The sequence below is a fragment of the Topomyia yanbarensis genome, chromosome 2 (assembly GCF_030247195.1).
Source record: "Topomyia yanbarensis strain Yona2022 chromosome 2, ASM3024719v1, whole genome shotgun sequence".
In the NCBI taxonomy this organism is placed as follows: domain Eukaryota; kingdom Metazoa; phylum Arthropoda; class Insecta; order Diptera; family Culicidae; genus Topomyia; species Topomyia yanbarensis.
Window position 1 is genome coordinate 385,382,265 of NC_080671.1, and position 10,143 is coordinate 385,392,407.

The 10,143-nt window shown below is 36.7% G+C and overlaps 1 non-coding gene across 1 annotated transcript; it reads right to left on the reverse strand.

Annotated features, from left to right (window-relative positions):
- Positions 1-3,097: 3,097 nt before the first annotated feature.
- On the reverse strand, positions 3,098-3,179 carry Trnas-aga (transfer RNA serine (anticodon AGA)). Its single transcript has one exon. It is a non-coding gene; the product is annotated as a tRNA-Ser (tRNA).
- Between the last annotated feature and the right edge of the window lie 6,964 nt (positions 3,180-10,143).

Sequence of the window (10,143 nt, forward strand, 5' to 3'; positions counted from 1 at the left end):
AATGATCCGAAAGAAGTTTATTAACTTTGATTTTAAATGGAAGCTCGGATCTTTGGCGAGTACACTTAATATAGGGTAGAGTGCCAATATTTAAGTTCTTCCTGAAATTTCAAATCGGACACACCTCAAAGTATTGGTACCTCAAAAAAATGCAAAATTTGAGGGCAATCAAAATATAATGTCATGAAGCGACGAGATCTGATGTAATGTTGAAAAAAACGTTTTTGTGGTATAAGGCCTTTTTTCGAATTGAAATGGGACAATGCAAATGTTTCTGTATGCCAAATGTTTTAGAAATTAATGAAATGTCGAAATCTGGTGTCAATTCGGAATGAAACAAAATCTCAGTTTAAAAATCAAAAGTACCAGATAGGAAATTTTTGTTAAAACAATTTTTATGAGAAGACACAAGATCCGTTTTTTCATGCAGTTCTAAGATATTTGGCATAGAAAATAAATTGAAACCAGCCTTTTCAAACCCCAGTATCAACACGAATCCAAGTTTCATAAAGGCTATCTTAAAACAAAATTCAGGGTTTTTTGTTTGAGGTGCGTTTGGTTACTAAATTCGATCATCGCCTGTTTTCCATACAAGTCATTTGCACTCTAATATACAGTCGTCTGATAGATGCTCCCTCCGTCGCCTTCAAACTTCTAGCGTCAACTGATTTTCTAAATATACTGTAAAAGATTTGTGGTAGGAATTAAATCTACTGGATTCTAAGATGTGGCAATGCTATTGCTCTCTCGCTCGATCTCTATAAAGCACGTGGAAAACAGATATATGGAAAATATACGGAGTCGAAATTTATTACATAATAAATTTACAGAAATTAAGCGAGAGAGCAATATAGCATTGCCAAACCTTAGAATCCATCAAAGGGACGCAAAACTGAGACTCCGCCAAGGGCGCCAGACAAGAGGTTTAGGTTTAGTCATTTCACTTTCCATCCGTTCCGCGATCATCCGATTTGCCTCATTGCAGCCAACCACCCACATAGCCACCTGTTGAGAAATATATCCACTGCCACCCACCAGTTGTACCCACTAAACAATACGGTTTTCTACAAAAATTTTCTAATAACCTAACAAATATATTACATGCACAACCACCCATATAAATTATCCAGATTTACAGAACGAAATTTACACAAAAAAAATTTTGTAACCTCAGCGGTTACAAATCATATCCTTTATTCAAAAGTTGGGTCTTAAAACGATCCATAATTTGTTCTTCAACATCGTATTCCTATCTCTTTTCGTTTCATTGTAATTTCACTATTAAACTTTTCCTGTAATATGATTTATATCGTTATTGCCAAGGTTCTATTGAAAAGCTGAGAAAATTTCCCACCGATTTAAGTACAAATATTTTTAGTTAATAGTATTAAATGACATTTTATTAGTGAAATAGCTGAGAATTAGTGTTTTTCAAATGCGTTTTGAAATTATTCTTATTATTAATCAACAAAATTTATAGTTGTTATAGTTAACTTGCTGCCCCTCAATCTTCTCTATAACTTGCTATTTGACACTTTATTCCTATCTCTATTCATTTCGCTGCAATTCAATAATGACCACATCATAACGTCACAACAAATGTAGTGGGTTCGAAATCGTTGTTTTTGCATATAAAATGATTTGATAAAAATAATTTTGCGTCGAAACGAAAGGAAATAATTGAATGGAGCCAAAAAAAGAATTGTAGAACTTAGTGCGATGCAATATTTCAATGATGATAATAGTGATTAGTGATGTTTATTATTTACTATTTTAAGAAAATTAACCAAAATGCTAATAATAACACTAACTTTAATCTATTTCACTGCTAAAAGTATACTAAATTCACTTAACTGGAAGGTATTAATACATTTTTCTATGTAAAATGTTCATGGGTTTCCAATGAAAAGAAAAAAGTACACTGTACTTTTTCAATTAGAGCTAGTATTAGTGAAAATGAAATAGAAATATCCAAGTTCAACAACCCAAACACATGGAAACAAGAAAACATAAGTGTATCATGTCAAAGAACAAATTATGCAGCTCTTTAAGACTAAAAATCTGAATTAGTAAAATGATGATGTTAACTATTAAAATTTTCGAAAAATGAACGATAACAAATACTAAATTTTGAATAATTTATTTCTAAAAGGTTACTTAACCTCATTAGCTCATTAGCATGTGAGGACATTGTTCAATGGGAAATTTTCTCACCTTTTCTAAGGGACTAAAAGATTTGAAATACGTTTTGAGTAAGCAGTATTTAAAGACAAACTAGTTATTTACAGAAAAAGTTCAATAACTTTGTAACGGTTGAGATTTGATAGTACGTGTAGAACGATTTTTTCCTCAATCATGATCTTCTAGCACCGCTCGATAGATTAACCGTGAACCAAACACCCTGTATATCGAAATGTATTCCTAGCTTTAAGAAAGCTGTAAAATTTTCTATGCTTCACCAATAATATTTCAACGTATATTCCTCTAGTTTTAAGAATAATAAAATGTAAAACAAAGAAATTGGCACCTTCAAGTTAACGTAAACTTGCCTTATCAAATAAACGGACTGAACAAAAAAAAATTAAAGAAAAAACTGAACCCTTGTCTGTTCATACATTTTTACAACAGTTGGGGTTAGAAAATGACTCAGACAAATTCGATTTTGCAATTTTCCTTTACTCCCCCCTTTGATGTTTTTCAGTTCTTGCTTATATGGAATCAAGAACCGTCGTAGGTGACCGATGTGGTCAAAGCGACTATGGTTAGTCATTAACCCGTAATTCCGGAACCAGAAGTCCAATCAATAAAAAATTCATTAATAGCCAATTCGATAGAATTGTCTCACGCGAAAACGGCATGTGTTCAATCCAAATGGCAGTTCCAAAATATTGTTAAATGTATAGTGTTAGGTGGAAAACAAAGCTGTTAATGGAAATATTAATCAAAATAGAAATTGTTTTCAGTTCAGTTTACTTTGATTAATCCAATACTTGTTTGGTTAACGGAAAGCAAATGTTTGTGAAGAAAATAGATCATCCCAGTTCAGGGACGTAATAGGTAAGCAAAATATGGGTGTTGCGATGTGCGTGTACACACACGCAGTCGGTAGGATTCGAACCTACGCTCCCAGAGGGAATCTGATTTCTAGTCAGACGCCTTAACCGCTCGGCCACGACTGCTGCTTGCGTACAAAACAGTCACAATTTTACATACACCCACCCATCCCAGGAACCCGGCGGCGGCATGACGACGACCCTTGACAACAACCGCGCGCACGGCACCACCCGACACGCTTTAATTACAATAAAATTTGCAACAGCTTATGTAATCATCAATTCCCGTGATTGAATTTAAACATGCAAAGCCTTCTCCGATAGCTGCAACCAAATGACCTTCCCAAGTGGCCACACGTTCACCCCTCTGGCTTGAGCCCAGATTTGTCCAATTCAATATTTTGAACAGGGGTGTTACTTTATACGGTTACGATTATTACTTGTCCCAAAAACTTGCAACCCCCGCACGGGAGGATCCATTTTCTTGATTGGGTGGTACTAGAATCAATATTTTATAGCTCGGAAAGACAGCTCGAACATTTTCCACCCAGCACGCACACATACCCAAGAATGTTTGCCACTCTTCCTACGCGTGTGTTATGTGTAATGCACAGAAATGTAAAACATCATTCAACACTCTGTCTCAATGGACTGGCTGGCAGACTTTTTTCCTAGAGAGAGAGAGAGAGAGAGAGAGAGAGAGAGAGAGAGAGAGAGAGAGAGAGAGACCGGATCCTTAGAAGTGGGTGGTGATAGTGGGTGATTGTGATTTTGAATTGCGACACGTGTACACTACCGTGATGCCTTCCGAGTAGTGAGAAAATTGGGGTGAATGAAAACGCTGTCTGTAGTGCGGTTTGCCTTTGAATTAATTCAGGCTCATTTTAACTTGATCATTTCTAACTAAATGAAGCGCCGACTTCAGACGATGTCGAATGGCGCAGGAACTATTTGAAACCAAGACCATTTTTAATCTTATAAGGAAGAGAGAGGAAAAATCAAGATATGTGGTAACACCTCTTATACAGCTTGTTTGGTTCAACATTGAGTATCTCTTGGTGGTTCAAAGAGTATTTGTTGTATAAAAGATACTACTAAATATGTATGCAATTCATTCTTAACCCTTAACCAAGCTAGACTTTTTTTCGGTAATTTAATTGTTTCACTAAATACTATCTCCAGCAGCATACTTTGTATTTTAATTCTTTTATTGCTGTAAGCATCAAGCCGTACTAGCCAAATCAGATTAACTTTTTAACCAGATTAAAATGTTCGATAAACATCAAGATCATTTAATTCAGCTGTTTCTGTCATTTCCATGGCTGCTTTCTGGTCTGCGATATGCGGAATTTTTCATGAACAATAAGTTCAAGTTAATGGAAATGGACGGCTATTACTGAGCTTATTGGTGAGTTAATCCACGAAACCGGTCAAGAAAGATCTCGGGCAGCTTATTCATTGACCTTAAAATGTATTTGAGACAATATACTACAGAATCTTCCAAATTTGATCGATATAGGATAAGAGGTGTTAATTAGAAGCTATCTATCAGAACAAAATAATTTATGGAAATAAATGGTGTCCAGAGTACCCTACGACCGATTGATAAATGAGTTCCTCTAGGGAGTAACATAACTTCTCTGGTGTTCTTGATTTTCATCATCCTTTTAGAGAATTGTGATCTGCATGAGAATCCAATACTTTTGCTGATAATACGTCATCGATCTAGATCTATTACAACGTTCATCTCATTGAATACGATCTCGCGAGCCTCTTCGAATATTTTAACGGCAATCACTTCTCTTTGAATGTGACAAAAACCAAATACATGATCTTTCACTCTTCGCGGTAAAAAATTCGCGCGGCACTGTGATCCATTTTTCAGGGCAAGGCGTATTAGATGCAACTCTCTGCTCTGACGGTATTGCACCGGAGTTGGCAAATTTGCTCGTACCTAACGAGCTCGCGGTCGTTATTTCAGTACATCGTCTTTGATCATTTCACTATTTAGATATCGTCACATAACGTAATCACAAATCTACGAGCTGAAACCTCTACGAAGTGGGCTTGGCGACTAGGTTTCTCTTAATCTCCAAGTGATGAAGTCGTGGAAAAAATAAACTCAATCCTTATCGCAGCATACCAAGAAGCTTGTCCGTTTCAAGTTAAGCGTGCTTCTAAATGCATTCCTAGGTGGAAAGCCGAACGTGCTTGTCTAAAAACGTTATGTAGAAGAACCTGAAATCACAGACGCATTGAGGTGTCGGAGGCACGTAAGTCGCCGCGTAAAGCTTACAGAAATGCGCTTCGATCCTCTTAGCGAAGTGGTTGGATAAGCCTCTGAACGAATGTCTCATGTCTCATGTTCTTAGTCTATTTCATGTATTCTAAGTTACGAACGTCTATTTAGGATCGGAAGGCATCACGAGAGATGCGCACCATATCCCGGGGCGATTATGGTATTTCTCTCTCTCTCTCTCTCTCTCTCTCTCTCAATATCAGCGAACAAGTTGGGGTCTTCTAAGAATAACAGTAGTTTTTCCTCTAGTAACGGGTCATTTTCAAGAATATTTTTACCATCATGTTATCGACAAAGGTCCTCGTATACGGAGCAGTTGAGGAGTATATATTCGACTGTCAACTTGCTGTTGCATGTGACGATTTACTCGGGAGATAATGTGGGTGTGGGTGTTTCTGGTGTCCCCTATACGAAGTTTCGAGTCCTTTACCCTATTCTGCTCACTCTGTCTCCCCATCTTCAGAGAGATCCCTTGATTTTCTGTGGGTGTCCTCGCTGAATGCTCCAGTGATCAATGAAGTGGTTGAAGGTTTTCTCCTTGAATGCTTTTATGATGTCATTTACCAGGTCCTCTCCGGTAACCATTGACCTCGCTTGTCGATCGATAAAGACCAGATAGTCAGGTCTCGTAGCCCTTGATTCCGTAATGGACCCAGCAATTCGTAGTGAGAATATCACAGGTGTCCTCGATTTCTTGGATGTACGAATGCTTCGATTCCCCGGTCTCCAGTATCAAGATTACTGAGAACCATTGGTAAGCCTTCAGATTTTCTACTCATGGCGACGGCGTTGGCGGCTGCTTCTACGGAGAATACCGACCATTCTGGAGGCAGACTGAGGGCTATTTCTTCAAAGATACCATTCACCAGTATTCCAACTTCTTCTTCCAGCTTTGATCCGTCGGGGTAGATTTTGTGGTGACTTTGGCATCTGAGATTGATCAATTGCAGAAGCTTTGCTTGCGTTGCGCTGTGACGATCGTCTCTTTGACGATACATGTCAGTTCGGTGTTCAGGTTTGGGTAGCGTTGGTTCCAGGGGCGATTACTGGCCCTGTGCATACTGGCGATTGCAGGGACAGGGGTATTTTGGAATGTGGAATAGATATGTTTAGCTATATATAATATTTGACATTTTTCGAGAAAACTTAACGCTAGTTTCGCTATAGCTATAGACTATAGTCTCTGCATCATTTTAGCAATACAGCTAATTAAGTTGATAGAGGAAGTCGCTGGACTCCTTTCTTCCGCTCCTTTTTATAGGAATAGGAATGACCAGCGCCTCGCGCCATGTTTCTGGGAAGTCCCCATCGCAGCCGCTTTCTCACGCACCGCGCTTAGTGCAGTGGTGAGTTACGCTCCAGAAAATGGTTGAATGTTCGGCGCACTACAATTGAGCCGAAAGCTCGTTGGGTTTGTTTCTATGTCGACTTTGCACATCCTAAAGAATGCCAGTAGAGATCCGTCGGATGATAGCTCCTGCTTTAGTAGAGTCCAAAGTAATTGTTCCGTGGGTATTAAGGGAAAAGCCAGTCTGTTGATGTTTGCCACTAAGTGCATTGACCCTTCTCCGTCTCCCTTCATTACGCGAACTAGTTCACAACTTTACGAACATTATTCATAAAACCAAAGGTCGACTCATGATGTTTTTCATAGATATCGAAACATTAGTTCATAAAATCAAAATATTCTAGTTATTTTCTCGTGAACTATTTTAGGAAATTTGGAAATTTATTCATGAATCCATTAAATCCTCGTGAAATAATTCTTGATTTCTAATATATAGTTTATGAATTCATCAAATATTATGACCTCAAACATCGTTATTCATTTAATAAGGTTTATTGTGGTGGCCGGACAGAAAACGAAAACTGCGCTGAGAACCCCAAATAGTGTGCGTCATATAGTTCACAAGACAAGATATCACGACTCTGATCCAGTTTATATTGTCACGTTATTCCGAGTATAAAACCGATAGTGATCAAAAAAATATTAGATCACGATAAGGCGAAGAGAATTTACGAATAACATGATAAAACTGCTGATATCATAAACATTAGTTAAATTGCTCTTTGAAAGCAAGCTGTAAAATAAAATATCCCGATAACATGATCAGAAATTATAAAAATCTTGACTAAAATCCTGAAATCATGAGCAAAAAACACACAAACAGTGACAAAAATACCTAAAATCATTACTTAGATCCTGTAATTATGAACATGAATAGCTCTCTTGGTGCATGATTGTTAGCGGGTAGCTTCCTCTATTATACTTGTGCAATGGGTGTAGATGTTGCGTTCTATGGTATTGGCGTCACTGTTCCTGTGGTGGAACTGAACTGGATGCCAAGAGCAACGTGGTATCGATCGGTGTCGCTAAGTATTGATCCCCCCCATGCAAAAATAACTCAGACATCACTACATTTAAGGTTTGATAGCTTCTCCCAAAGAGTTTATTGAGTTGCTGTCTTCGAGAAAGTTGTAGACAATAAAATTATCTTTCGTATTTTAATTTGCTGTAATAAATTATGCATACTGTGCCGCCTCCGGTGAACATACAACAAGTTGGTTCGTTTTCTTCATGTAAATTGTCCAAAAATTTAATACAAACTTCGAACACGTCGGTGTGCTATCTAGACTTATTCGATTTGATTCAAATTTGAAGCAGAGACTTCTGGTAGGATTAGGAATTGAATCAGAGGTTGACCGATTGAGTTTTCAAAAATTCGTTTACTTTCTGGGCAGTCAAGTGCACACTGTGCACTTTATACTGTTGATATTAGCGAATACACTTGTGTATTAATAACTTTACTAATATGAAGAAGAATACACAATATCAATAGAACAAATTGTTATGATTTCGTTTTATTTTTCTTTCAGTCGGATGCCAATTGCTGCTAAATCACATATTAATCAATCATGCAAAGAATTGATAGATAACGTTTTCTTTCAATTTTCGCTCTTAGGCCAAGTTCACACAATGCACTATATGTTGCAACCAGCACCAGCATTTTAGTCGCTTTCTATAGTTTTCAATTAATGTCCATGTAAACTTTGGAAATGACGTGACAATACACCGAACAGACATCAATACCCAATCACGAAGAATGACTAAAATGTTGTAACTGGTTGATTCTATCAATTAATAAATTGGGTTTCGATTTCATGTTTTCAATATGTGATAGTCTCTCGTTCTGTTGGTGATAGAGGTGGTCAACAATCAGGGATAAAAGAGAGGAAAAAATAATCACCCAAATGAAACCGACTCAAGAGTGCCTCTTCTATCTTTTCTATGCACTCGACATGAGCGATTTCGGAAATGCACTCACCTCTACTCATTTCGGTTTGGATAAATCGACATCGTCGAAAGCGCATAACGTCTTTGTTACCAATACAGCTTTGACTACAAAGATATCAATTTAAGGCATCGCACTATGGGTCACAGGGGCGGTTTTTTGGTACAAAAATCAATAACTCCCAAACCGTTCATTATAGAGAAATTATGTCTGGGAGAATATTTTTGGGAATAAAATTAGCTTTCTTTTAAAGTAAAATGTAACTAGGGTGGCCCTCTCGAACATTATTTTCGAAAAATTATTTTTCGAACAAAATGGTATAGCAAGGTACTCACTTCAGCAAAGTTGTAGAAAAATGTTTTTCAAAAAACATTTTCAAATGCATCAAAGTTATAGCACTATCGGTTTTCATGTTATAATTATTTTTATTCTTTAAATTAGGCTGTTTCTGAAAAAGTCAGTTTTTTTACTATAACTTTTTAAATAGTTAGTCTATCTTCATACTCTCTATGAAGAAATTTTAGAACTTTTCATTGCGCATATTAATCTGCTGATAAATGTGAATCGATATCATTTTTCGTTATCGAGTTACGATCATTTTTTTAAATAAAAATGATAGTTTTCAATGACTTCTAACATAGAAGGTTGCAAAAAGTAGCAGCTAAATTTGTACTTTTTCGAAAGTGCATCAAAAATACTATAAAATATCTCAAAACCAACTTTTGCTTTTTTGTCCTTCGATGTCAAATATAAACAACAACACCACAAGTCGTGACAGTTTAATTGGTATCAATCCCATTCATGAATCGAATCGCAGTAGCCGACGACTGCTTTGATGAACGCGTGTAGTGCTTTGTATTATTAGTTCCGCTAAAATTAGGTTTTTTACTGACGCAGTTAACCTCACTTTTCTTGACAGTTCACTAGTACTGTTTACATGGACTTAGAAAAATTTGTGGACGACTAGATTCGCTCCAAGCAAATCGTAAAGAATTTTTCTAAGTCCGTGTAAACAGTACAAGCGAACTGTCAAAAATGAACATCGAGTTCATTTGTGACGTCAGTGTAAAGTATTCAATGGATAAAAGAAAATCATTCTATATCTGTAAAGTGACCAAAGGTGAAAATAAAAATAAAATAAAGGTTGTGTTTGAGGAAATTATGAGATCATTTGATGTGGGAGAAAATGAAAAAAAATTTCGCTCAGAATGCAAAAGCTGTAGCAATTAAAACATGTAAAAGGTTTGATCAATTTTGGAAAGACAATCATCAAATTGAGACGAAAGTGCTCGATAAAAATTCGAAATATTTTGAGAAGCCGTTAACAGTTCCAAAAAATGCACTTTCTCCCAAACCAGCAATCAAAGAAATTCGTCGCTCACTCAGCACAGAATGAAGGGTAATCCTTAATTCATTCGCTTTTCAAAGTAAGACGCTCTACATTTTATATTGGTTATATAATGTTCAAAATTCAAAAAAAAACGAGTGCATGAATTTT